Consider the following 27,835-nt stretch of genomic DNA (forward strand, 5'->3'; position numbering starts at 1 on the left):
TCCCTCACCAATGCGTTCTCAGAGCTCTGGAGCGGGAGGGGGTGGGGGTGGGAGCTGGGAAGCAAGGACCACGGCCGGTGCCGCAAAGGAGACCAGTATCCTCAGTACTCCTTCCTCGTCCTTGTCCAGCCTCCTACGGTCCCCATGGACCATCCCCAGCCATAGCTCTGCCAGACAGTGGCCTTAGCATCTGGTAAGTACCCTGGTGGCTGCAGTCACTCGCCACCACAACCATGCCTGCCCCCAAGATCCCAGCCTCTTGGGCCCTTGGATGTCCCCAAGTGTGAAGGTGCCAGACACAACTGGGACCCACAAGTCCTCTCCCTCTAACGGGTAGGGGAAGCCTCTGGTCAGGACAACACCAGGCCAGAACCTCAGTGGTCCTAGGGCTAAGTTCTATCCCCCCAGCTTTGGGAGACTCGGAAGGGAGGTGGGATGGGAAGTGAGCCCCGAGTGGGGAAAAGACTGTAACCAGAGGGTGAGGGTGAGGGCGAGAGCTCCCCAGCATCCCAATCTTCAGCCAAGAGACTGTCCTGCAGCATCGGAAGCCTGGACGGAGATATCCAGAGCGCTCTCGGCCTCCACGGAGGCGGCAGGAGTGGTCTCAGAGAACGGAGCGGGCCAGCCCAGCACCCAGCACAATCGTTCATCCCTACAGCAAGCGTCAGCCCCCTCGCCTGCCCACCTCTCTCTCCAGGCCTCGGGGAGGCTGCAGACCTGGGAGGTAGGGAGGAACTGCAAGGACCTCCCCCGCACTGGCCGGAGGGCCAAGAGCCTGCAAACTCAGTTCCTGCCGGTCGGTCCCGACCTCCCCCAGGGCTGGAGGCTGGGCCTCCGGGTCCCGAGCCCCTAGCCCCCCGTGCCACCTGATCCCCCGCACGTGCCTACCTGGGCCTGGGGGTCCCCATCTCGGGCAGGCTGGGCGGGGGGCGCCCCCTCGGCTCCTGCGGGCCGGCAGGCCGCGGGGCGGGGCGGGCGCGCCGGGCCGCGTTGGGCTCTGCGGAGCAGCCTGGTCCGCGACACCCCCGCCCGCTGATGGATGCCGACTGCAGCAGCGGCGGCGGCGGCTCGGCGTGCGCCGGGGGCTGGGCACCGTGCCTACAGCCCCGGGCCTGGCGCCCGTCGCGCGGCCAGTCCCCGCCCCCGCCCGGCCTCTGCGCCCAGCCCTGGGGCAGCCGCCGCGCGCCTGCCTGCTCCCTCGCGGCGGCCCTGCCCCTGCCTCCGCCTCCTCCCTGCCGGTCTCCCTCTCCCTCTCTCTCAGGCTCCCAGGCCACCTCCTCCCGGGCGCTGCCACAGCGGCAGTTACCCGACCACCGCGGGACTGTGCATCGGCAGCCAAGTCCGGCGCCTCCGCTGACCCCACCCTGGCCTTGGACAGCCCCTGTCCCCGCTCGGGCCAACCCCTGTTGGGGGCTCGGCGGGGGAGGGGGGGGGGCGGAGGGTAGAGGAAGAGGAGAGGATCCCTGACTCAGAAGGGGTGACTCAGCCTCAGCCCACCGAGCCCAGCCGAATACCCTCACCTCCCCGGCAGCTCAGAGCTCGGGTCAGAACTTCCCTGGGACTCAGTGCTCCTCCCCCACCGGGGAGGAGGTCATGCAAATGTCTCCTGGGATCCCGCGTGTGTATGTGTGCATTTGTTCATATGTGCTTCGGTGACAATGACCATAAGTGTAACAGTGGGGAGTGGGCCCGTGTACAGATGTTTCTGGATGTGCCAGGTGTGCATCCAGGCTCCAGGAAGGTGGGGTTGGGGGGTGGCCAGCTGGCCTGTGGCACTGAGGTCCTGGCTCAAAACCAAGTGAAGCCCTGCTCCTCTCCAGCAGCGCTGTCTCAGAAAGCCCTCCAGACCAACTCAGGAGATCCACAGCGAGGACCTCCAACGGCCTGGCTTCTAGTCCAGCTCTGTCATGGGCCAACGAGTACCTCTGGACACGTTGCTTTCCTGCTCTGGGCCTCACTTTGCCAACAGTGAAAGAAAGGGTGGATGTACCTATCTCTCAGGGTCCCAGTTTGTGGGGAAGTCCTGAAAGATGGTTGTGTAACCCACAACATGATCCCCAAAGATTTCTGCCCATGGGTCCACATTTGCAGCCCACATGACCCCTACTCCCTAGCCAGCACCGCCACCATCCCAGGCATACACATCTATTCTTTCCTTCTTCAAATCATTCCTGAGGACCTACTATGTGCCGGCCACTGTTCTAGGCACTGCAGAATCCACCACACCGGAAATCACAGAGGCCCAAAGCTGGGACGCCACCCAGGTGTGAACCAAGCCATCCGCACCACCACCCCCTCCCCATGGCAGGCTGCATTTCCTTCAGTGTCAGCCTCACCACTGGGCTGTGTCCCTTAGTGTCCACCTCACCAGTAGCCACCTGAACTCCCACACTCCAGCAACAGGCAGCCCCCTCCCTCCACTCCTCTCTCCCAAGGTGGATGCTCCATCACAGTGACCTTCCACCCCAGATCCTAGTACCAACCCTAGGGCCTCCACAGAACAAGGCTATGCCCTCTCCCCAGCCCCCCTCAGAGAACCCAAGATAGCAACCATGTCCCTTCTCCCCACCCCCAAATCAAGCCTTCTCTTCTCCAAGTTAAACGTCATGCACTCCTTCACCAGATGTTCCCAAGACACAGCTTCCGGTGCCTTCACTCTCTCTGCTGCCCACTAGGCTCAGGAGTGGTCAGAGAGCAGAGAGCCAAAGGAAACCAGATCCTCCCAGTCCTAGAGAACATGCCCTCCCTCCAGACAGGAGACAGGAAGATGGACAAACCAGCACAGGGTCAATTCCCAGAAGGACCGGAGTCCTGCTGGGCGGACTTCCTTGTAGATGTTCTCCTTTGCCTTTGGACTTTTCGTTCCCCAGCTTCCAAAATTCAGTTCTTCCCAGGAACTCCCCAGGCCCTCAGGAGTATGGCCTTGGGCAAGTCACTTTGCCACTCTGGGGTGCTCTGCTTGAATTCAATTCACCACACATTTATTCAAATGAATGAGTTAAAGGACCAGTAAAACTTAGGAGTTACACCAGATGAACTTATTGTTTCATACACACATCTGCTAAGAGATTTCTGACTGCCTGCTTCAAGTATTTTTATTCCAAGTTGATTCTTAGCCTCCTTTGCTTGCTGCCTTTCCCAACCCTGGGTTCCTGTGGGCAGGACAGAGCTGCCAAGCCAGAGCCCTCCATTCCTCCTAGTTCAACTCTCCTTCCTTCAACCCTCCTCCCCTTCCTTTCTTTCCCCAGGCAGGAGCCTTCCCCTCCCTCCCCTGGGGCAGGACCACTTTCCCACCCTCCTCAGCTAGATGGAGCCTCTCACTTTCCCAGAAGAATCCAGGCTACATTCCAAAAACCAAGGCAGAACATTCCCAGCCATCGTTATGGTTTTATACCCGAAGGGCCCAATTCCCTACAGGTCAGTGGGACCACACAGAAAACTGGGCTTCTTTTACTGTTATCATTATTTCTCTTTCTATTATTATTATTGGCTAACATTTCTATTAGCACTTTCTAGTTTGCAAAGTACTTTCATGTTCCATCCTCACATCTTGTGACATACTGTCACCGCCCCCCCCGCCATTTTATAAACAGGCAGTCTGAGGTCCAGAGCGGTGAGTGACTTGTCCAAGGTCACACTTGCACAGTAACACTGACTCTCTGGACCATACATCTTCCACTTCACCCCACAATAACCTTTTCCAGAGAAATCTGATTGTGGTGGGGCGGGGGGGTGGGGGAACTCTCTGAAGAACACACGGCCCCCTGTAGGCATCAGTTGAAATCACTACCCCAGATACTTGGCTGCCTTCATTCCCAGGGCAGGGAAACTGAGGCACAGGACCAACCCAGAACCACATCTTGTGAAAGCCTCCATGGAGAAATGCTAGGGTCCCAGGTGAAGGATGAGGAGCCTCCACCCCACCCCCCGTAAAGAGGGGCTCTTCTGATTTCGGCTTCCAGCCCTGGCTCTGCCACTTCTTTCTGTGTTACTTGGGTAGATGATTTGACCTCTCTGAGCTTCAGTTTTCTCACCTATAAAGTGGGAGAAATTCTTCCTGCCCTACTTCTGTCGCTGAGTTGCTGTGATGGGTTAGCAGATGCTGGCAGAAGAGAAAGGACAGGACCCCTCATCCCCTCTCGGGTCTGCCTGGGAAGCAGGAGAAAGTCTTTCTTCTTAAATTTTAACTGGAGGGTACTTGATGGTGCAAAAGTGCTAGGATACAGGAAAGCCAGGAATAGGATGGAAGTGATGCTCTCCCTTGGCTGGGAAGGCAAAACACATGTGTCCGCTACAGTCCCCCAAGGCCACTGGTGGGGCAGAGACCAAACAAAATACTCCGGCAGGCCCCTCCCCCCACCCCCCTTTTATCTTTCAGATAAGGAAACCAAGGCCCAGAGCAAAGCAGCACCTTGCCAAGGTTACCCCAGGTAGTCAATGGTCTCACGACTCCCAGACACCAGGGGCCCCTTGATTCCTGGGTCGGCAGGGTGGGGTGGCAAGCACTCGTAGTGCAAGGATTTACTCTTTCATTCAGCAATCAGTGACGTGCACACTGAGCCTGGGGAAGGCAAGAGGAATTGGGTAGCCTCTGTCCTTGAATTCACCGTCAGTCCAGTGGAGGACAAAGGCACACAAACCTGCACATCAGAGGGTACAGTAAGATGAATCACCACCACTTTCTGAGTACTAGCTCTGTGCCTGGCACCAGTCACACATTTGTTTAATCCTTATAACAATTCTCTGGCATGGAAATTATTAACTCCTTTCATAGCTGGAGTCACTGAGGCTTGGGGTTAACGACTTCCCAAAGTTCACCCAGCTAATAAATGGCAGGGCCAGGATGTGACTGCCAGATCTGTCTGATGTCAAGCGCTGAGCTTCAACCCTTATCACCCCCTGCAGTGGAAGCTCGGAGTCTTAACCACTGAACCGCCAGGGAAGTCCCTAGATTTTGAAGATTTAATAAAAGAAATGTACTGTATCTCAATAACTTTTGTATTGCAATTATAATATTTTGGATGTATTAGGTTTAATAAAATATATCATTAGAATAATTTTATCCGTTTCTTTTGGCTTTTTTTTTTTTCACGTGGCTACCAGAAAATTTAAAATCACACACGTGGTTCGCATGTGCGGCTCACATATTTCTTTTGGTCAGCACAGGTTTAGATTCTCTGAGGTCCTAGCCCAGCCCATGGGGCTCAGAAAAGGGTTCCTGCAGGAAGGGGCACCTAAACCGAACTGGGTTAAAGGCAAGGTCATGGGGAGGAAGGTATGCCAGGGCAAGAGAGCTGCAGGGCCTCTGGCTCTGGTCCCAGAGGGCGGCCAGGCCTGGGTGGGCGGTGCTGCAGCCCCAGGAGCTGAGAGCTGGGCCAGCTCGTGGAGGAAGTTACCAGAGCCAAACTTTCCAGATCAGCGTGATCTACGGGCCTGGGAAGTTCTGCCTGACAAGGCTATTCTCACTGATCCTTGGTGCTCTCTGGAAGGCCCTGCAGGGCAGCTGTGTCCGGGTGTAGGGAGCAGGTGGAGGGATGGGCAGCCGTGCCCACCTGACAGGGACCTCCCGGCTCCAGCTGCCCCTACCGCCTCTCCTTCAGTCTCCTCCAAGAAGCCTCCCAAAGCACTACAGTCCCCAGGGACCTCGCCATCCCCTCAGACCTTCCAGCCCAGACCGTGGGAACTACACACTCCTGCCTTCGGTCATACTCTGGCCTGGAATGATGATGAAGCTGCACAGAGGGTCACAAAGCACGAAGCACTTTTCCATCCTTAGTGTGGTGAAGAGCCTGGGGGCAGTGGTTACCTCCGGGGTGGGGGTCAGGGGCAAGGACAGGGGAGTTACATTAATAGTACAGGAGCTGTGTGACCTTGGGCAGGGCCTAAACCTCTCTGAGCCTCAGTTCCCACCTCTGTACAATGGGGGTAATATCAGCACCACCTCTTCAAGCTCCCATGACATGAGAGAATACCCAGGAAGGGCTTAGCAGGCCCCTGCGGTACTCTCAGTCCCTCCAAAGCCTCCAAAGGTCACCTCTCCTCCAGGAAGTTCACCCTCCATGCCTCTGCCACCCAGTCTGTCCCTTCTCTAGCCTGCTGGGCCACACATCTCTTGTCTCTACTTCTGAGTTTGGGGTTCAGTTGTGATGAGGCTCTCTGACCTCTCCAACAGGACTGAATTTGTCAAAGGTGGGAACCTTGCCTGTCCCTTCCTTTCCATCGCTCCTCCCCCTCCCCCTCTCCTTGCACTTCCCCCACAGCCAGGCCCCTGCACAGGGCTGCGCATCCCAGAGGCTCTCACAGCCCACTCTAGTGGCTTGAACACTTGGCCACTATCTTTGGCCAAAAACAATGTGGGTCGGATGACTGTGCACATTCTGAGGAGCTGGTCCCGCTCTGCTCCCTCGCGGGAAGAACCTTCAGTGGCCACACATTCTCTGATGAAGCAACTCAGATCTCTCCGCCTGACTCTGCAGTCCTTCACAGCCTGGCCTCACCTGCCTCTTCAGCCTCATCCTCAGGGTCCCTGCGGGGAAGCTCAGTCAAACTGAATGGTTCTGGGCCCCCAGGGCACGGCGGTGCTGGCACGGCCTCTCTGCTTTTGCAGGGGTTCTTTTCTCTCCCTGGGAGACCCTCTTTCCCTTTCCCACGGTCATTCTTTCAGCCATCCTCCAGGAAGTCCTTCCTGATCCCCTCCTGTTTACAATAACCCCTCCCAGCTAGGAGGAACCTCTTGGCCTCTCCCCTCCCTCCTACACTCTGCCCTCCAGCCCTGGGATGTGTGAATTTCTCCCCTCAGTGCCCAGCTCAAAATATGTGCATGGTGTGTGTCCCTTGGGACACATCTGCACTCTCAGAGCCAGAGGCCAGGGAGCAAGCCCGAGTCAGGAGTTCACCCCGGATGCCAGGACCCTGCTGAGTCCTGCTGACCCAGACTCCACCTCGGCTACATTTCTTAATGGATCTCCATGCTCCTGCTGTCCCTGGGAAATCAGCCCTCCCCTAAGACGTCTGGGAGCCATACTCCTGGGGCCTGAACATAGAAGATCTGGCCACGTTCCCACTGGATTCAGACATCCACCCAGCCTCCCATCGGGTGCCTGAAGTGTCAGCTGAGGTTTGCATCATCACAGCATCACAGATTTCTTGCAGTCAGAAGAGACCTTGGAGAGGATCACACTGAGGCTGGGAGCAGTGGGAGGCAACAGGAGAAAGGCTATGTGTGTTTGTCTGTGGTCCCCTGTGCCAGAAGATGCTGCAGCGACACCATCAATCAACATCAGCATCGCAGAGAGCCTTTGGGACTCCTCTACGTGCTGGCACTGTGTCTAGCAATACGCGTAAATTTTCAGTTTTTAATTTCTTACTTCTCTGTAAGGCAGAGATTATATATTCCACCTTGATTTTACAGGGGAGGAAATGAAGCTCACAGCAGATAAGCCACTAGTCCAAAGTCACACTGCTAGTAGGTAGGGGGCCAGGATTCAATTCTAGGTTTGCCTGACTCCAGAGCTTGTTTGTCCACCATTAATCCTGCATACATTTGATTTAACACAAATTTACTCTAAAGATGCTGGCCATGTTTTAGTTCCTGTCTGGGAAGTAGTTACATAAATATGTGTAAACTTATGATCTGTGTACTTTTCTGCATTTATATTATAACTTCAATAAGGTTTTTTTTTTTAATGTTTTTGTCCCAGAGGTGAATCTATGCTAGAGATTTTGGGGGTGTGAAATACTCTTAGTATTAGAGTCTGAAGCTAGAAAGCTGGGTTTTGTTTTTTTTCTTTTCATCCATCTTTCCATTTCAATAGGGACTGTCCTAAAGAACTCATAAACCCCCAAGCCAGACCAGCAAAATTTCACCTGCTGTCTGTCCGCTGCTCAGACTACAAACATTTTCTTGCACTTACATTCCCAGCCCAGGTGCCACCTAGCCAATATTCAACTTCCAGAAGCTGGTACTGCTCTGCAGTTTTTGCAATCCTCTCCTCATCCACCCATCTGCCCCAGACAGCTAGAGCAGCCGCTGCATCACTGTTAATCCCCAGCTTCATGAGATGGCCAGGCAGCCACGTCTGGATGTTCCCATTTCCTCGTACCAGGCCAGGCTGGGCAGAGAAGCCGTCTGTGTATGTAAACCCAGCCTTCTGCTTGGGCGGCTCTTGCCGGACTCTCCTGGCCAACTGGGCCCTCTGTGGCTTTTATCTTCCTGCCCAAAATAACCATTGGCTTCAGTGGTTCTCTGGGCACAAATCAGACTCTCATGAGAGCCTGTGGCAGCTTGAAGACAGGAAGGGCACGTTATCCATCTCTGTTTCCCCAAGGCACCAGGGCAAAGGTTTGTGGGATTTATTGAGCGCCTCTGTGTGCCTGGAGGGACCTGTGTTGGGGGCGCGGGCTCGCTAGAAAACACGGTCACGTTCTCCGGAAGCTGAAAGTTTAAGGAAAGAGAGGAAACACCAATATCAGCCAACCGCAATAGAAGGTTAAAATACTAAAGGTTGTCAGAAAGGGAAAAAATGTTTTGGGAGTTCAGAGGAGAAAGAAATGAGAGAGGAGCAGGTGTCAAAGAAAGTTTCAAGGCAGAGGTAGCATTTAGGTTGAGCATTAAAGGCAGACCAGAAGGACAGTCTAGATGGAGGAGGTAGCATAAAACGAGGCACAGGGTTGGGAAGTACAGGGTAGACTCAGGAAACTGGCCTTTTTTTTTTTTTTGGCCACACCTCGTGGCTTGCGGGATCTTAGTTCTCCAACCAGGGATTGAACTCAGGCCCTGGCAGTGAAAGTGCCAAGTCCTAACCACTGGACTGCCAGGGAATTCCCAGGAAACTGGCCTTGAATGACCCAGAACCAAGGATGCCAAAGGTTGAGGCTGGGGCTGGAATGGCATATAGTGCCAATGGGAGCCTCAAATGGCACACCAAGGGTTTCCTGCACTGTCCAGCAAGTAGCCACACGTGACTATTTAAATTAATTAAAATGGGATAAAATGTAAAAGTCATAGCCACGTGTGGTTGATGGTTACCATATTGGACAGTGCAGATGTAGAACATCTCCATCACCAAAGACAGTTCTACTGGACAGCGCCGGTACACACAGCAGAGAATCCAGAAGACTTTGAGCAGAGGTGCGACATGATCGGAGCTGGGCTTTAGGAAGATTAATTTGTCCCAGGTAAAGGGTAGGTACCTGGAGGTAAGAGAGGCCTGGACCCAGGGCAATAATCCAGGTGAGATCAATAACCACGTCTATTCCCTGGGTTCCTCTCTTCCTATCAGGAAGCAGGAAAGCAGAGAGCCATGGTTCTCAAAGTGTGGTCCCTGGAACAGCAGCATCACCCAGGAACTTCTTGGTATGCGAATCCTCGGGCCCTATCCCAGATCTACTAAGTCAGAAACTGGGGGTTCAGAGCAGCAGCCTGTGCTTTTATCAGCCCTCTCCTGATTCTGATGCATGCTCCCGGCATAGAGGCTAGGAGCCCACTCTGGTTCCAGACTCTACAACCTGGAGTCAGAAGACCTGCCTCCATGTCTTGCGTGTCTTGGCTCAGCTGTTTACTAGCTGTGCTTACTTCCTTTGTGCCTCAGTCTTATAAGGATTAAAGGAGTTAATACATGTACTTGTCTGAGAAGAGTGCCTGGCCTATAGGAAGTGCTCAATGAATGTTAATTATTTTTAATCCTCATGGGCCACTTCATCTATACTCCTATGGTACAAAGTTGAATTCCTCCCACAGACAATGGACCAGCATCTGTTTCTACCTGCCTGTCCATCATACAATATTCCTAGGCCCACTCCCCGTCCCACCATTTACTTTTCTCCAGGCCCAGAGTGCCAGTTCTTCTCCCGGAAGGCAGGTGCACTTCCTGTGTCAAGGGAGCATTTCCACCAGGGAAGAATGTCAAGGCAAAAGGGGCAGATTTAATGTCCTGAGCTAAGATGTCCCAGTAAGGAAGCAGGTCAGGAGATGCCCCAGGAGTCTTCCCCTACAAGACCACCTGGGAATAGGATGTCTGGAGGTGAGCACCCAGCTGCCCACTGCCATTGAAAGCCTCAAGCCTGTTCATTCAGATCCATGCCAGCCAAAAGGGCATAGGAAATGGTACCTGGGGTTCTGTCTACTGCAGGTAGCTCAATCCTGACTCGGGGAACTAGCCAGGGAGGACAGTGTCAATAAACCTGGTTTCTGATCTTGGCTGTGAGATCTCGGGCAGTCATTTTCCTCTTTGGATTCAATTTTCTTGCCTCTAATGTGAGGGTGTTGGACTAGTGTGTTCTTAACCTTTTATGGGTCATGGTTTCCTTGGAAAATGCGATAAAAACTGCAGAGCTTCTCCCAGAAAAATGCACATGGGCACACATCCAGACACACACACACACATGCACGTGCGCGTGCACACACACACACACCTTATTATGATTTCAGGCATCAAGAAACCTCATGAAACCCATGCATAGCTCACCCCTTGGGTCCATGGACACTTGGTTAAGAAACCTTGGCTAGATGGTCACTAGTCATCATGATAAGAAGTCAGCTATATTTGTATCTAATTTAAAGGAACCCTATGTTAAAAATTTCACCAAAAAGATGAGATGTGAAATGGGCTTTCATAAGATTCAGTTGTTGATCGGCTAAATGCTATGCATCCCTCCAAGAGCCTACCTCCGCCCTTGTCATATGGCCTTGGTAGTCTCCCCACACTGTCCCCCCCCGACTCAGCAGAGAGTGAGCACATAGTCCTGAAAGACACCCCTGCCCCACCAGCTGTCTCTGGCACTTCCCAAAGAGTAGACAGATTGTCCCCGGCCACGAGAAGGTAGAAGAGGAAGAGTCTGGCCTGACTCTTGTTCCCCCACCCTAAATCCTTGGCTCAGATGCCAATCACTAAAGACGCTCCAAGATGCCACCTCCAACCCCCCAAAACACACACACACACACACACACACACAGTGCCACGTGCATGCTCTCCCTCGCACAGCCACAGCCAAGGGACTGCACCTCCAGACACTTGGTGGTGCGGCCACTTGGAACAGGTGAGGGCTATTTTTAGAGGCTGAGTGACAGGACGGGTGAGAGCAGTTCCACTCTGTCAGAGCTCCCGCTGCCACCACCAGCTCCGATGAATCACTACCCACTACGCGAATGTCCACATCTGTCAGCATGGCCAGAGAGGCTGCATTGGCTTCTGGAACAAATGCCTTGGATTGGTGACCATGCTGATCACACCAGCAAGAGCCCAGGATCACACCAGGGGCAAGACGCCCAGCCTGAGTCAGTGCAGCCGACCCAGACCGACAGCCTCTCCCAGCCCAGCCCAGCCCAGCCTATGCCACCAGGCCACCAGGGGCCTCTCTCTGCACAAGTCCTTTTAGAGTGGCTGTTGATACCTCTTCCCCTCCCCAGTCTATCTGTAAGCCACCCACTCCCACACCACTGCAATCTGGTTATGAATGGGCACCCAGTTAACCAGGCAGACTTGGATAGTGTCAATGCAGCCATCAACTGGTTTCATCTTTCTGAAGGAAAGGGGCCCTTGGCAGTGAGAGTGCAGAGTCCTAACCACTGGACCGCCAGGGAAGTCCCCTCTGGAGGGCACTTTGCAAAAGTGCATGATAAGCCTTAAAAATGTGCATACCTTTTCATCCAGAAATTCCTCTTCTATGAATTTATCTGTGAGACCAATGGATATACTCAAAGATGTAGCCATAAGAACATTTGTCTGTTGTATACAGGAGTCTTGTATACCAGAGTGAAGTGGAAATTTGGAATTAATATAAATGTCTAAAAATAGTGGGTATTTTACATAAATAATGATAACACATATCCTGAAATACTATATAGCTGTTAAAATATAGTGTCATGGATCTATATGATTCTATGTAATGATGTTCATAACATAATACAGAGTTTTTAAAAGCATATGGGACATGTGACCCAATTTCTATAAAGTATGTGCATGCATACATAGAAAAAAGAAAACTTGGAAGGAAATATTCAAAACATAATGTTCCCAGGGATTGTTTTATGATAGCGGAATTTCTTTTGTGCTTGTTTGGGTTTGGTTTTATTTCATTGTTTATTTTCTGTTGTGTGTATGTGTGTGGACATATATTATTTATACGAGAGAAGCAACAAGAAAGGCCCATAACCCTCACCTCACTCACAGGTTCTGGCCTGAACCAGAATCATAGCCCTTCCTGGAATCTCAGCAGAGCCCGCCCCCCTTCAGCCACCACTCTTATCAAGTCTCCGTCTGGCTTTGAACTTTGCTGCCTTCCTCAAGTTGCCCCCTGGGATTTCACTAACTGGGGGCCCCATCCAGCCATTCCCCAGAGTCCCCTGACACAGGCCTCCACAGGGGAAGTCCCCTCCTCCAAGGCCCCCTGTTCATGAATCTCATCCAGACAGGGAGAGTCCAATCCCAGAGAGAGTGTGTCTCATTTTACAGTAAGAGAAATAATAATTATTATAATAAAGATAAGAGTGGTAGTGAATCTTCACATTTATACTCTGTCTTCCTTTTTATAGAGCACTTTATTATACACATTTCACTGAACCCTCCCAAAGGTTTGTGAGACAGGCATTATTATACCCATTGTACAGATGAGGCCCAGCAAGTATAGCTGCACAGCATTTGCCAAAGGTCACAGAGTGAGTCAGGATTCAAATGCAGGTCTGAGTTCGACATAGAAGGAGTTAAATGGAAGAACTGAACAGGTTACCCTGAGCCCACTTCTAAGGAGCCGAATTCTACAGAGCCCCTCCTCCCAGCTGAGCTCACAGTTGCTATACCACCACCCCCTGCCCAGAACCCCACAAAAGCCCTTCTGGGGCCACATGCCCTGCATCTCCACATCAGTCCATCATTCCCTTCCAGCTCTGTGCAACAGGTCCTTGCTGCCTCCTCAGGTCTCCTAGCAACGAGACATCCTGTGGCGCCTCTCTCTCCACCTCTGGGCTCTCCAGCTTGGGCCTGTCTCACTGAGGGAGGGGGCAGCCAGCAGGCTCCTCTCACAGGGGTTGTGGCACCCATGTGTGGTAGGGGCAGGGAGAGGAGGAGATGGCATCAGCCTGCATGGCCCCCACTCTGGGCCTGCTCCCAGCTCCACATTTGGGGCACTGGCTCTGGCTGTACTGCCCTTTTCTTGAGCTCCTGACTATCTGCTGACTGGGACAAAAAAAGAAGCTGAATCCTAGGGTTTGAATTCTGGTCAATTCCAATTTACTTTTGCATTTTTGAAATACATGGAATCTTCCCATCTGAATATTAATATTAAAAATAGCAGCAATAAGTACTAGCCACAAAAGAGTTACTTTACTCAGTGCTCAAAACCACCCCTGAGAAGCAGGAGCTAGCATCCCCATTTTACAGATGAGGAACCTGAGATGTAATCTGCCTAAAGACACTCAGCTAAGGAATGAACGAAATTTGAACAAGTGTGTCTAACACCAAAGCGTATGCTCTGACCACCGTACCACGCCGCATCTCTTAGAAGTCATCTGGTCCCACCCTCTTACCACACAGATAGGGAAACTGAGACCCAGAGAGGGGAAAGGATTTGTAATCATCCAGCATTTACTTATTTACTGAGCAACTACTGTGTGTGATGCATGGAGCTAGAAATGTGAATAATAAACTATTTCAATTCCACACTGTTGGGTAGATGAGCAGTGACTATTTACTGAAAATTGTCAAAGCTGAGCAATGGGTTCATGGAAGTTCATTATAATATTCTCTCTAGTACTCTTCTTCATGTTTGAAATTTTCCATAATAAAACAGTTTTAAAAGGACTATAGAAAGATGGCTGATGAATATGTAAATTTTAAGTCTAGATGGACTAGATAATCAGTAAAATCACCCAAACTTGGGGATATTTTGCTCTGATTGTTTTTTTTAACCAGGCTATCCCATTTTATAAATTTATTTATTTATTTATTTTTGGCTGCATTGGGTCTTCGTTGCTGCGCGCGGGCTTTCTCTAGTTGTAGTGAGCAGGGGCTACTCCTCGTTGCAGTGTGCTGGCTTCTCATTGCGGTGGCTTCTCTTGTTGCGGAGCACAGGCTCTAGGCGCGCGGGCTTCAGTAGCTGTGGCACGCAGGCTCAGTAGTTGTGGCACGCGGGCTCTAGAGCGCAAGCTCAGTAGTTGTGGCGCATGGGCTTAGTTGCTCTGCAGCATGTGGGATCTTCCCGGACCAGGGCTCGAACCCATGTGCCCTGCATTGGCAGGCGGATTCTTAGCCACTGCACCACCAGGGAAGTCCGCTCTGATTGTTTTGAAGTTCAGGAAAAGGCAAATGTGCTGGAACCCACATCATAGCCTCTCTTCCTCCATCCTTCTATAAAATTCTCCTCCTCTGTGTTGTTGCTAGGAAACCAGTGAGACAGGAGAATCCCACTCTGACTGGCTGGGCCCTCTCCCTTCCCACACTGCCCCTTTGGGGGATACAGTGCCCCTGCCCCCGGGGGAACTGACCCTACCAGGCAGGCTCTCTGTGGATCCACAACCACATGATGCAGAAGGAGATCCCATAGGCCACTGGGAGAGAGGCAGCTATAAACAGAGAACCATGATTAGAAAGCAAGTTACAGGCCTCTCTCTGTAGGTTTCCAAGTCACAAAAACTTCCTAACAATCAGAGGGGCTTTACTCAAGTTGCTCAAAGTTTCCAGAGAGGGTGAACACACACAAAGCAGGAGAATGACAATGTGAGCATGAACCAGAGAGAAACTACACAGCAGAGGCAGAAAATGTGACAGACAGGTGGAGAACAAGACGCCACTGGGAGGCAGTACAGCACGATGGTCAAGGACTGGCGGCAGGTCAGAGCTCCAAGCCCTGCTCCAGTGCTGCCCAGCTAGGAGACTGAGCAAATAACTTGGCCTCTCTGAGCCTTTATTGTCTCCGCTGCAAATTGCGGATAATTCTATCACTGTATTGTATTCACAATACAGAGTGAATGTAGGCACTGAATGAGGCAAGACATGTCAAGTGCTTAACCCAGTTCCTGGCACATAGTAAGCACTCAATAAACAGTGGCTTTCAAAGTAAGTGCTAACCGTCTAATCCAGCAATTCCACTTCCGGGTAAATTCACCCAAAAGAATCGAAAGCAGGGTCTCAAAGAGATGTTTGTACATCCCTGTTCATAGTATTATTCATAATAGCCAAGAGGTGGAAGCAACACAAGTGTCCGACAACAGATGAATGGATAAACAAAACGCAGTATATACATACAATGGAATATTCGACCTTAAGAAAAGAAAAGGACATTCTGACACATGCTACAACATGGATGAACCTTGAGGACATTATGTTAAGTGAAATGAGCCAATCACAAAGGACAAACACTGTATGATTCTACTTATATGGTATATGTAGAGTAGTCAAAATCGTAGATACAGAAAGTAGAATGGTGGTTACCAGGAGCTGAGAGGAGAGAAGAATAGAAAGTTATTGTTTGATGGGTAGAGAGTTTCAGTTTTACAGGACAAAAGTTCTGGTGAGAGATGTGATGACGGCTGCAAAACAACGTGAACGTACCCAACACTGCTGAACTCTACTCTTAAAAACGGTTAAGATGGTAAATTTTAAGTTATGAGCATTTTACCACAATAAAAAATGTTTAACAAAAAGTGCCAGTCTGAAAACCAAGAAAGAGAGTAAAAGACTAAGAGACCAAGCTAGAGAAAGAACTGAAAAAGTGAAGAGTATCGTAATACAGCAATGGGGTGACCCAAAGAGGAAACACACACTTTGCACGCACACCCTTGCAAAGCCGTCGAGCATAAATGGAGGAATTTTCAGTAGGGACCTGCACCTCCAGGATGCTCAGGGCCGGCTCTCTATCCTCAATTCTGTCCCCACCGCGTGGTGGTTCTGGTCATCACTGAAGCACAAGCCTGTGGGAAAATCTAGCCTCATTCCTCTACCGCTGCCCAGAATCCTCAGAGAAACAGGGAAGGATCAAAGCCCAGAGGAACTGAAGGAAGGAATAACGTGTAGAGATGGCAACTTCCAGGCAGCAGAGCAGCATGTGCAAAGGCCTTGAGCTATGTGCTACATGTGGGGAGCACTCCAGGGTGGCAAGAGCCTCTGGGATAACAGAGGAAAGTGGGAAGGAGAGAGTGGGGCAAATGGTAAAAGGCCTTGACGGACCACCTACCACATGCTGGGCATTGTCCTACATCATCATCGCAGTAACCTTTAATCTTAACAGGCAGGTATTAACGTTTTATGGAGGAAGAAATGCAAATTCAGATAGATAAAGTAACTTACCCAAGGAAACATAGATGGTAAACAGAGAGTAGGGATTTAAAAACCAGCTGATTCCTAACCTCATGCTTATTCCTTCAGCCCATGGGATACCAGGACGTAAGACCAAGACCATGGGTTCTACAGTCAGAATCCCGAATCCCACTCTATCCTTCACTAGCTGTGTGATGTGGAGAAAATTACTCAACCTTCTGCGTGTCTGTTTCCTTAACTGTTAAGTGGGAATGACCATAGCACCTACGTCATATGGTTTTAAGAGAATCAAACATAATAATGCAAGAAAAGTGCTTTGCACGCGGTCATCCTAAGAAACACAAAGTAGCTTTTATTATTCATTATGCTTAGGCCTCTAGGCACCCGCCACAGAAACCACACACAGACTTGCAGCCATTGTCTGTCCCTGGCTGAGTCTAGTGCAGTCTTTGGAGCAAGGCAGAGGCCAGACCCAGGCCCCAGAGAGCGCTAAGAGCCCAAGCTGGGCAGGAACCATGTAGGAGCAGCAGGAAAGGACCTCCTCCACTGTGTTCTTGACTCCGTGACCTGCCTAAGTGGCTCTGCAGACGCCCAGTGGGATGAAATCTGAGCAGTCTCCGTTCTCACGGGACTGGACATAATAGAAACTACCAGGGCTGCCAACTCACCTACCCGCTGGCCTACACCATGGGCTGACCCCCACCCCACGGCAACTTCCGGAACCAGGTGACCTACAGTCGCAGAGCCTCAACACCAGGAAGGCCTCTGGAGACCATCTAATTCCACCCCTTGTCATACAGATGGGAACACTGAAGCCTGGAGATAAGTGGGAACCTGCTTGAGGCCATAATGGGAACCAGCGGCAAAGCTGGAACACAATCCTGAGGCACCTGTCTCCCTGGTCTACTGGAGTTTCCTATTTTGCTGTCCCTATTTTTTTGTTGTGTCAACTTTGTTTAAATATTCAAATTTCAAGAGGTTTAGTCACCCCTATAAGTCTAACTCTGGGATGTTGGCTTTATGGGAAAGGCAAGAACTTTGGGGACAGACATACCTGGGTTCAAACCCCCGCTCCACCACTTCCCAGCTGAATGGGAGGGCAGCAGCTAAGAGCAGAGCTTACAGTCCTAGCTCTGCCAATTCCTGGTGGGTAAGTCCCTATAAAATCATTGCTTCCATTTCCTCTTCTGTAAAGCCTGCCTCGTACAGTCATTTGAATATAGAATGAGAAAAATATTAAGAAAGGACCTGGTACAGTGCTTGTTCAATAAATGATGTCTCTTGTCAGCACTGCGATCTTTAATGCTATGATTGGAGCATGTTGCCAGCAGGTAGCAAGAAGGTACCTCCGTCTCAAAGCTCTTGCTCTCTCAGCTCCCCTCATGGAATCATGGAATGTTAAAGCTGGCAAGGGCCCCATTTTACAGATAAATCGAGACCCAGAGGGAAATGACTAGCTCAAGGTCATAGAGCAAGTTAATGAGAACGTTGAATGAGAGCCCAGATCTCCTGACTCCTACGGACTTAATTCCATAAGCACGAGCTCTTACTCTCCAGGCAGCTGTGTTTGTGTGTGGATTTGGGGGAAAGGGAGGATGGTCTTTTAGACCCCAAATACCAAAGAAGAGCTGGCTTCAGCCAGAGTGGAACTAGAGCAGCAACCCTGGCATCATGGAAGGCCCAGGGCAGAAGCAAGGTGGGGTTCTGTGCTGCCGGACCAGGCCAGCTTGGCCAGCAGCCAAAGTGGCCCTATAGGCACAGCTCGGAGTCCTCTCACCAGTTACATAATAAAGTAATTACGGGATTAGGGATCAAATTAGTGACTTGTGTAATTATTTTGCTTAGAACAAGAACAGAAAGGGCCTTTCTAAAGAGTTGTTCCTTGGCCCCTCCCAAGAGTATTGCTGCAGAGACGCAGATGAGTGACCAACCACACACACAAACACATATACACACGGCAGCGATGGCTTTTTGGACGGGGCTGCTTGGCTCCCTGTGCCTCACAGCAGGCCCACACCTATCAGTGAAGGCCAGGGGCTACATTCTCTGATGCTTACGTTGTGGAACACCTTTGTCACATTGCAGCAGGGTACACTGCTTCCCCTCAGGGGCCTCCACCACAGAGAACCTGGTGATACGGTCTCTTAGGCCCCTCCCCAACTGCACCATAATTAGATCTGGGTTCCCCTGACCTTTCCTCCATCGTAGAGGTTGGTGGTACAATTCCAGCAGTACCTGGGGGTCCACTAATCCAGAGATGCCCCCAGAATTGGCCACTGTGGTAGGCAGAATAATGGCCCCCCGATGATGACCACATCCTAATCCCTAGAATCTGTGAATATATTACTTCACATAGCAGAAGGGACTTTGTACATGTGATTAGGTTAATAAGTTGGGGATGGGTAGATTACCCTGGATTATCCAAGTGGGTCCAATGCAACCACAGGGTCCTTATAAGTAAAAGAGGGAAGCCATGGAGTGAGTGTCGGAGAAGGAGGTGTGACAATGGAAGCAGAGGTTGGAATGATGTCATTACTAGAAGGGGGCCACAAGCCAAGGAATGTGGGCGGCCTCTAGAAGCTGGAAAGGGCAAGGTATGGATTCACCCCTGGAGCCTCTACAAAGAACACAACCCTGTCAACACCTTGATTTTAGCCCCATAAGGTCCACTTTCAGACTTCTGACCTCCAGAACTATAAGGTAATAAATTCAGGTTGTTTTAAGCCAATACTTCCCTGGCAATTTGTTACAACAGCAATAGAAAATTAATATAGCCTTGGGACTTCCCTGGCGGTCCAATGGTTAAGACTTTGCCTTCCAATGCAGGGCGTGTGGGTTGGACCCCTGGTCAGGGAGCTAAGATCCCACACGCCTTGTGGCCAAAAAACCAAAACATAAAACAGAAGCAATATTGTAACAAATTTAATAAAGACTGTAAAAATGGTCCACATCAAAAAAAAAAAAAAAACCCTTAAAAAAAAAAAAAAGAAAATTAATATAGCCTTGGAGCCCACTTTTCCCTCCAAGATTGAAACCCTCCATGAAATTTTCTCAAGGGCCAGCCAGGGAGATTCCTAGGACCAGAACATACCCTGAATCACCCCTAGGGAATAGGCCAGAGAGACACCTTTGGTGGAAACAGCACTCCAGAAAAACGGATGGTTCTGGGAGGAAAGGGAGACGCTACCTTACAGCTACACTCGGACTCAGCCCCTCGACCACATTCTCCAACAAAGGGACCCTGAGCCCCATAAGGCAGACCATCTGCAGGGGTAGGCTGGCTTCAGGGAAAGCGACTTCCCGGAGGGCAGAAGCCTGAGTGCTGGCCTCAGCTCAGTCTGAGTCACTAGGTAGCTTCCTCTCTCTGAGCCACTGTCACCATGGCTCAGCATCTATCAAGTGCCAGGCTGGGTGCTTCCACGCTTTACACGGATTGATAAAGCCCCACGATGACCTTGCGAGGCGGTCACTCCCATCATGCCCATTTTACAGGCGAGGAAACAGACTCAAGCAGGTCAAGAGGGGAGCATGGTCTGAACCTAGGCAGCCTCACTCTACAGCCCTATTCTGCCCCCATCGTAGAGTGAATGAGGGGCTGGACACCAGGAACAGGCTCTTCAGACCTGAAAGGAATCCAGAGCAATTCCTGTCCCATCACCCTGGACGCTGGGGCTGTAAAGTGGCACAGCAGTTGGGCAAGATTTACTGAGCGCCTGAAAGGCGCTCCTTCTGGGACCCCACCCTAAGAGACATCATCTGAAACAAAGAAAAAACACTTTTAGGCAATGTTCATTGCCATGTCATTTACAAGAGAATAAACTGGAAACAACCTGACTATCCATCAACAGGAAAAGGGGTAAATGGATCACGTATTTAATGGAATCCTCTGTAATGACACCGAAGGTGGCTCCGCATCCACCGTTAAGTGAAAAACGCAGGACAGCCCTGAAGATGAACTGGGGAAGACGATGACTGTGTAAAAAAAGAGCTGGAAGGAAACCAAACTCTCAGCAATACTCAGGAGTCATTTTTTTCCTCTTCCTGTTTTCCAAAATCTCTGTACTGTGATTAGTTTGCTCATTTTTTTAAAAAAAGGGATTATTAAAAAACAAAAAACAACTGCAATGGAGCCCTGAGGACGCCACACACTGAGCAGTCAAGGAGAGGAGGGGGAACAGGCAAATTCGAGCCAGCCAGGGAGGTAGTGGGGAAGCTGGAAAGAAGGGAGTGGTATCCCGGAGATGAGGGAAGAGAAGGAAGTGGGGATCCCCAGGAGGCACCTGGGAGGTGCTGGTGACCAGATGCTTGTCCCTATGTCCCCAACAGCATTCACAAGGCAACCCAGGCACCAGGAAGAATCAGTCATCGACCCGCACACGTTCCCCACTGAGGAGTCTCAGAGTGGCCAGCGTCCCAGGAGCAGCACTTCCAGTGGAAGCCAGGCACCCGGGAGAAGCAGAGACGCGCCGCCCCACGGCCATCCGCTCCCAGCCCAGGCCCAGCAAAGCAGAGGAGGCTTCAGGTAGAAGAGCCCGGTCAGGAGTTTCTTTGTCTTCAGGACAAGGCACTCCTGGTCCATAACCACTCACCAATTCTGCCACCTGTTTCCGTGGGGATCACATTCTACACAAGCACATATGTGGGTGCATTTGCACACACACACACACACACACACGCACACACACAGTCACTTCTTGGGCCTTTCCTCAGCCTCTTTGAGACCCATCCCGTAGATGCTGGGCCTCCGTGGTGTAAGCAGGGACCCAGCATGCCCAGAGTCACACCACCAGCCTGCTTTCTTTGCCTGAGAAGCCCCTTCCTCTGTCCACCCACCTCACCACAGAGCCCGGCAGACCTGAGCAGAGGAGGGGAGGGCCCCCAGCAGTGCGCATATCCCACTTCACTGTCCCATCCCAGCCTCCCACCACACCCAGGGCAGGCGGCGGCCCAGCCCAGGCGGCAGCTCCCACAGGCCAGTGGTGGAGCGAGGCTGGGTCACAGAGCTAAACGCTAAACCAGCCTCTGAAGACCAGTGACCTAAGAAGCCACCTCTGACCATCAATCTAGTGAGTCAACAAGAAGCAGGGCCGAGTCACCCATTACGCCCTCGTTCTGAGAAAACTGACCTTCCTTGCTGCAGCCCACAGTCCAGATGCAGAGGCCACTCTCCCAGTCAGCCTGTGGTGATGGGCATGGCTGGGCGAGACAAGACCAGTACCAATTAGGCTGCCCCCTTTCCTGCCAGTGAGCTCAGCCTTATTACTTTGCTCCATTTTCAGCTCATCTGAAAAATCCTTATCTGAGGTCCCTGGAGGATCTTAAAAGTGTTATTCAAACATTAGCTCTGACACGCGGCCTCCCCCACTCAGACATCAGCCGCCCAAGGCAACACTTTGCTCCCTGCTTTTTGGCACTGCCAGGAAACAGCAGCGGCTACAGTCTGCCACGTGGCACCACAGGCCCTGCCACCCCCAGCCCTCCTGAGTCTGGACTTTCCCCAGCTCCCTACCTTTTTTAGGGGAGAGACCAGGGAAGGGGACTCGGTGCCTCCTGTTGGGCAGGCATGTCATCACGTTCGACCTTTGCAAAACCCCAAGGGTGGCATTATCACTCCTGTGTCCCAGATGCAGAAACTGAAGCTGAGCAACCCGACCAAGGTCACCCGGCCAGCATGTAGCTGAGTTAGGCCTGGAACCCAGCGCTGCTGAGCCCCAGGGCTCTTCCAGCCATCCCCGCCCGCCCCAGCCCGCTCTGCCCCGCCTGCTGCTCCGCCCCGCCCTGAGCAGAGATGGGCATCCATCGTTAGCTACTCCTTTGGCATATTACCCCGAGCCTGGGTCCAAGTGAAAGGGATGAGACAAGAGGGGCTGCAGGATTTGGGGCTTCTAGGAGAGGCTTCAGAGAACAAAACTTTCCTAGGGAAAAAAAAAAAAAAAGAAACAATGCTAAGAGCTGGTTGCAACTCCCTATCCTGCCCTGTATCTTGCATGGGCACCTACGAAAAAGAACATGATCAGAGCTCAACAAGAGGCCAGATGGGAGGATGGGAAGTCAGAAAGGAGAAGATATGAGCTGTATGGTCAGGGAAGTCAGAGCTGGAAGGACCGAAGAGTTTAGCCCAATGCCTTTGTTTTTACAAGTAGGGAAACTGAGGCCCAGGGAGGGGAAGGGAACCGCCCAAGGCCAAGAGTGAGTCTGTGGCTCTGCCAAGTCCTCTGACTCATAGGTTAGTTTTCCTAGACCTGGAAGAATGAAGGGCCTGGAGCGGATGCTGCCTGGGATAAATGAAAGAGGGAACAAACAAGGGGACCCATCGCCGCTAGAGCTGAAGGAGCAGAGCACAAAAACCTATGCGGTGCTTCCACGGGGACCGCAGCCTCGCTCTAGTCTCTCACCTCCATGGAAGACGTAGGCAGGAGGGAAGCCCCTCCATTCACCAAAGCTCAAGCTCTACCAGGAGCCAATCACAGCCCCGGAAGGAGGCAGAAGCTTTGGTTCCCCTGGCAACGCAGACAAAGGCCTCTGCTCAGCACAGCAATCAGCTGAAGTAGGATGCAGACTGTATTCCACCCCATTCAGACTGGGCTCTCTGCTCCTTTTCTCATAAGGAGGGAACCAACCCGATCCTTCTGGTTTTAGCCTCCGACCTCCAGCCAGGCCTCTGGACCCATCTCAGATCAGGAGGAGGGGTAGGGATGGGCCTCTTAGTTGGGGACTTAGGACAATAGCTGAGTCCTGCCCTGTCTGCGGGGGTCTTCTCTCACCAGGTGTGTGCCCCTGAGCTGGGCTGGGGGCCTGTGTGGATGTCCGTCAGCTCATCAGCCCCATCCTCCTCTGAGAGGCCGTGCCAGCCACAGAGCCACAGGAGAGCCTGGAGCTGGAAGGGCGGCGCCCGGTCCAGGCCCAGCTCCGGCATTCATTCACAACTGGACCTGAGCAAGTCTCATCCGCTTCCTCTTGGGGCCTCATTTCCTCCATCTGTAAAGTGTAAAATCTAAGACCTATGGTTCTTTGGAAGGACAGCTCCCAGTCCACACTCACCAAAAAAATTACCGAGGGCAGGGCATAGGCAGGAGCTTACCTTACACCACTTTTGGGTTTTATTTTTTAGTTTTGTTTCGGTTTGTTTTGGCCACACCACACGGCTTGAGAAATCTTAGTTCCCTGACCAGGGATTGAACCCGTGCCCCCTGCAGTGGAAGCGCAGAGTCCTAACCACTGGACCGCCAGGGAAGTCCCCCTTATACCACTTTTGAAAGTTTGCCTGGCCGCTGGTCCAGAGCCTTGGAATACATAAATCATTCCACTCCCCGGAATTACCTCTTTGTACACACTTTGAGAAGAAGGAAGAAAATCACAAGAAAACGGATGGACTCTGAAAAACCGCTTCCAGATAAAACCCCCAGCTTTGGCCACCTACAGGCCAAGCCAGCACCCCTTCCCTTGCCGAGTCCCTAGCCCAGCAGGGACGAGGTGTGCGCAGTATCCCCACAGAAGGCTCTCTTGTCACTCAGGGAGGAGTCAATCATTCAGATTTTAGAAAGATTTTCCACACGGAGAGTCAGAACAAAAAAAAGGTTTTTTAGGAAGCTTCTCAATTCCCAGAAAAGTCAACCTATTGACATCCAAACCCACATGCACCGGCCGTGCTTTCAGCTCTACGATCCCTCAGGCACCTATCAAGAAACCCTAAAAAAAAAAGAAAAAAAAGATAGAAAAGGGAATTCCCTGGCGGTCCAGTGGTTAGGATTCTGTGTTTTCACTGCCGAGGGTGCAGGTTCAATCCCTGGTCGGGGAACTAAGATCCCACAAAAAACAAAAAAAGAAAGAAAGAAACCCTGCGGCCATCCAGGATACTGCTGCTCTCCCCACCCCAGCCCCACACCCATCAGGCCCTGTGCTCCATCCACTCACCCTTGTCACCCACTCTCTCATCTGTTCCCTTTTGTCCTTCCACATGCCCGAGTTTAGGCCCATCACTTCCCACCACTGCAGCTTGCCAACAGTGGTGAGGGCCACGCCAACAGCTTGCCCACTGGCCTCCAGGCCTCAGCCTTGCCCTTCCAACCCATCCTCCCGCCACCAGAAATCAGATCACACCATTCCCAATTTAACACCCTGCAGTGGCCCTCATCGTCCTCCAGACAAGTTCCAGCTCCTGGCCCAGTACACATGTGCTGCAGGACCTGGGCCAGCCTGTGGTCCACTTTTCTTTTCTTGTCATCCCCAGCGTGTGCAGCAAACTCCCACCACTCCAAAGCACCCTCCTGTTTCATGCCTGTGCATTTTTTTCTTTGCACTTGTGGTTCCCTTTGCCTGGAATGCCCTTTCTGAACCCCCCACTGTTGGATGGAGATAGCTCACCTTTACTGAGTGCTCAGTATGCACCAGGCTCTCTGCTAAGCCCTGTGCAGGCACCATTTCATTTATCCTCGCCAAGACCCTACGAGGCAGGTACTTAACGCAGCCTGTTTACGGCTGAAGAAATGGGATCAGAGATGTGAATGAAGCTGGCAGAAGTCACATGGTTGATAAGGCGAGGAGTCAGAATAGAAGTCCAAGCATTGGGCTCTTAGGTGGCCCCAGTCCTCTGCGCCCCCAGGAACAGTGCAGTGGCAACGTGGTATCAGAAAACACAGCTTGTTCCCGGTAGTGCCCTTTCTTTCTGGGCTTTGGGAATAGCCTGCCTCAGAGAGCCTCCGGAGAGGGCCCAGCCTGTTCCTCTGAGGTTGCCTCCAACCCTGCTCTCCCCCAACCACACAGCACCACCTCTTCAAGTACAAAGAGTCTGAGCCCCCAGCTCAGAAGTAGAGGTCTACAGTTCCCATAAACGGCCCAGCTGTGACTCCCAGCAATGTCTTTCAGGAAGTCCAAACTCTCTGGCCTAGCATCAAGGGATCACCAGGATCTGGTACCAGCTCACCTTTTCTTTTTTCTTTTTTTTTTGGCCATGCTGCACGGCACGTGGGATCTTAGTTCCCCGACCAGGAATTGAACCCGTGCCCCCTACATTGGAAGCACAGAGTCTTAACCACTGGACAGCCAGAGAAGTCCCCTGGCTCATCTTTTCAACCTTAATTTCCCACTGCATCCCCTGGCCCCATACATGCGTGCTCTAGCCACAATAAATTGGTGAGTATTTACCATCCCAGCCATGTTGGTTCTCATTAAAAGCTGCCATTTACTGAGCACCTACTAAGAGCCATGCCCTGAGCCAGGCACTTAACTAGCATCTCATTTCCCTACAACTCATTCATTCATTCATCCAACAAATACTTACTGAATATCTACTAGGTGCCATGCAATGTGGAGTGAACGTGCTGTTAAAAATAAAAGACAAATGGTTACAAATTGTGGTAAATATTGTGAGGAATCGAGGCGGAGGTAGAGAGCAGTGCAGTGGGGCCGGCAAGGAAGGTGTCTAACTAAGCGGAGTTGTAAAGGATAAGAAGGATCCTAGACTGCAAAGAGCCAGAGAAAGAGAATTCAAAGCAGAAAGAACAGCACAGGTAAAGGTCCTGAGGTGGGGAAAAATTTGTTAAATCAACAGAGAGAAGAAATAAATGACCAATGAGGAGATACATGACTGGAGAGGGGGAAGCAGAGACAGGCTCATTCAGGGCCCTGTAGCCATGGTAAGGAGTTCAGAGTTTATTCTAGGAGCAGAGGAAAGACCCTGAGTGATATGGTCTGATTTGTATTTTACAAAGACCACTCTGCCTGCCACTTGGAAAGGAGACTTGAGAATACAGATAATGTATGTAATGTATGCAAAGTAACTGGCACTGTAAATGTTAATCCTCTTTTCCTTCTCTCTCTCTCTACTCCCTTCCCAGGCTGGAAATGTCCTCTTTAACTCCTATTCCTCCTTCTGACCTATACATTGTCATAATTTGAATTTCCTGAGGATATAATGATCTGTATAGATGTGGACCAGTGAGAGGATACAATGTACCCAGTGTCACATAGCGGGGCTGCAGCAGTGGTGGACTTTTCCTGCCTTCTCTCTTTCCCCGGAACTGGACCCCCAGTTGATGTAAAAGTCAGGAGGAAGTGGAGGCAGCAAGTGCTAAGGCCTTCCCCCTAGGTTCTCCCCCAACCTCTCCATGGAGAAGCTCTGAAAGCCTGGTTCCCAGGCAATTATGGGCTCAGGATGGCGGGGTGGTGGGCGCCCTGGAGTAAGTCCCCAGTCTAGGTACACTCTCTCCCTCTGCTTGAGCCAGATAAGGGCAGGCTGGACTATAGATGGAGATGGGCTGCTTGCTAGGATGTTGGCTGATCCTATCACCTTCCCCAGGAAACAGACAAGGGTTGTGGCCCTCATTCTACCCACTCAGAACCTGAGGCACTCAGTGTGCTATGACCTGCCTAAGGATGGAAAGAACATGGCAGAGCTTGAACTAGAATCATAGTATGTGGCTGTTTGAGGATTACTGAGCTGAAAACCCTGTTGTACAGATGAAGACACTAAGGTCCAAGAAGGGAAAGAGATGTGACATGCTGAGTAAGTGATAGAGTCAGAACTAGGAGTCTAGGGCTTCGCTGGTGGCACAGTGGTTGAGAATCCGCCTGCCAATGCAGCAGACACAGGTTCGAGCCCTGGTCCGGGAAGATCCCACATGCCACGGAGCAACTAAGCCCGTGCGCCACAACTGCCGAGCCTGAGCCCTAGAGCCCGCGAGCCACAACTACTGAGGCCGTGAGCCACAACTACTGAGCCCATGCGCCACAACTACTGAAGCCCGTGCGCCTAGAGCCCGTGCTCCATAACAAGAGAAGCCACTTCAGTGAGAAGCCCGCGCACCGCAACGAAGAGTAGCCCCCGCTCTCCGCAACTAGAGAAAGCCCACGCGCAGCAACGAAGACCCAATGCAGCCAAAAATAAATAAATAAATGAATAAATTAAAAAAAAAAAAAAAAGAACTAGGAGTCTGAGCAGCTTCTGCTTTCCAGCTCCCCGTGCAGCCTCCCTTGAGAAAGATGGCAAAGGGGGCAGAGGTGAGGCTGGCCTTGTGGGTGGGGAGGGAGGCAAGGTCAGGGCAGCACTGCCTCCTCCAGCCGGCCCTGCTCCAGCGCCCAACCCTCCCACTGTTCATGGGTGCAGCAAAACCTGCCAAACCAGTGCCTGTGCCCAGGCCAAGGGGCAGAGCCCAGAGCTACAGGGGTGTAGGTGGCAGAGCCCAGAGCTACAGGGGCGTGAGTAGGCTGCAGACACCAAGAGCTAAGGGGCAGGGAGGACACAGGCACTGCCCCAGAGCCAGGGTGGGCGCTCAGTGCTGAACTGCTCCGTCACCCGGAATCAGGCACAGCTGGGACTTGCCAGGCCTCCTGTCGCCAACTGGCACAAGGGCCTGCCCTCTGCTTCCCCTCCCCCTCTGGACTCTCAACATGTCAGCTGTCAGTGCCACCAGGGCAAGAGACCCAGGAACTTATCTGGGAGACATGACAGGAGGCAGGGAAATGTGACAAAAATGACACACAAACACTTCTCTCCCAACCACAGCCACCAGGATGAAGTCCCGCCACCCTCTCTGCTTTGTTGGGGACACACATGCTCTACCCCTTGCCCTCCCCCAACCTCAGTA

At 51.7% G+C, this 27,835-nt stretch overlaps 1 protein-coding gene across 27 annotated transcripts in view; it reads right to left on the bottom strand.

Moving 5' to 3' along the window:
* EPB41L1 (erythrocyte membrane protein band 4.1 like 1) overlaps positions 1-27,835 on the bottom strand; it is a 137,949-nt gene that overhangs the window by 68,901 nt on the left and 41,213 nt on the right. The window contains exon 1 of one of the 27 annotated variants that reach the window (XM_059896675.1): positions 889-971. The exons of the other annotated variants lie outside the window; for them this stretch is intronic. The gene's annotated coding sequence lies outside the window, so the exon portion shown is untranslated. Of the gene's footprint in view, positions 1-888; positions 972-27,835 lie in introns of those variants that run through there. 27 annotated transcript variants of the gene reach the window in all.

The sequence above is a fragment of the Balaenoptera ricei genome, chromosome 15, assembly GCF_028023285.1.
Source record: "Balaenoptera ricei isolate mBalRic1 chromosome 15, mBalRic1.hap2, whole genome shotgun sequence".
Lineage (NCBI taxonomy): Eukaryota > Metazoa > Chordata > Mammalia > Artiodactyla > Balaenopteridae > Balaenoptera > Balaenoptera ricei.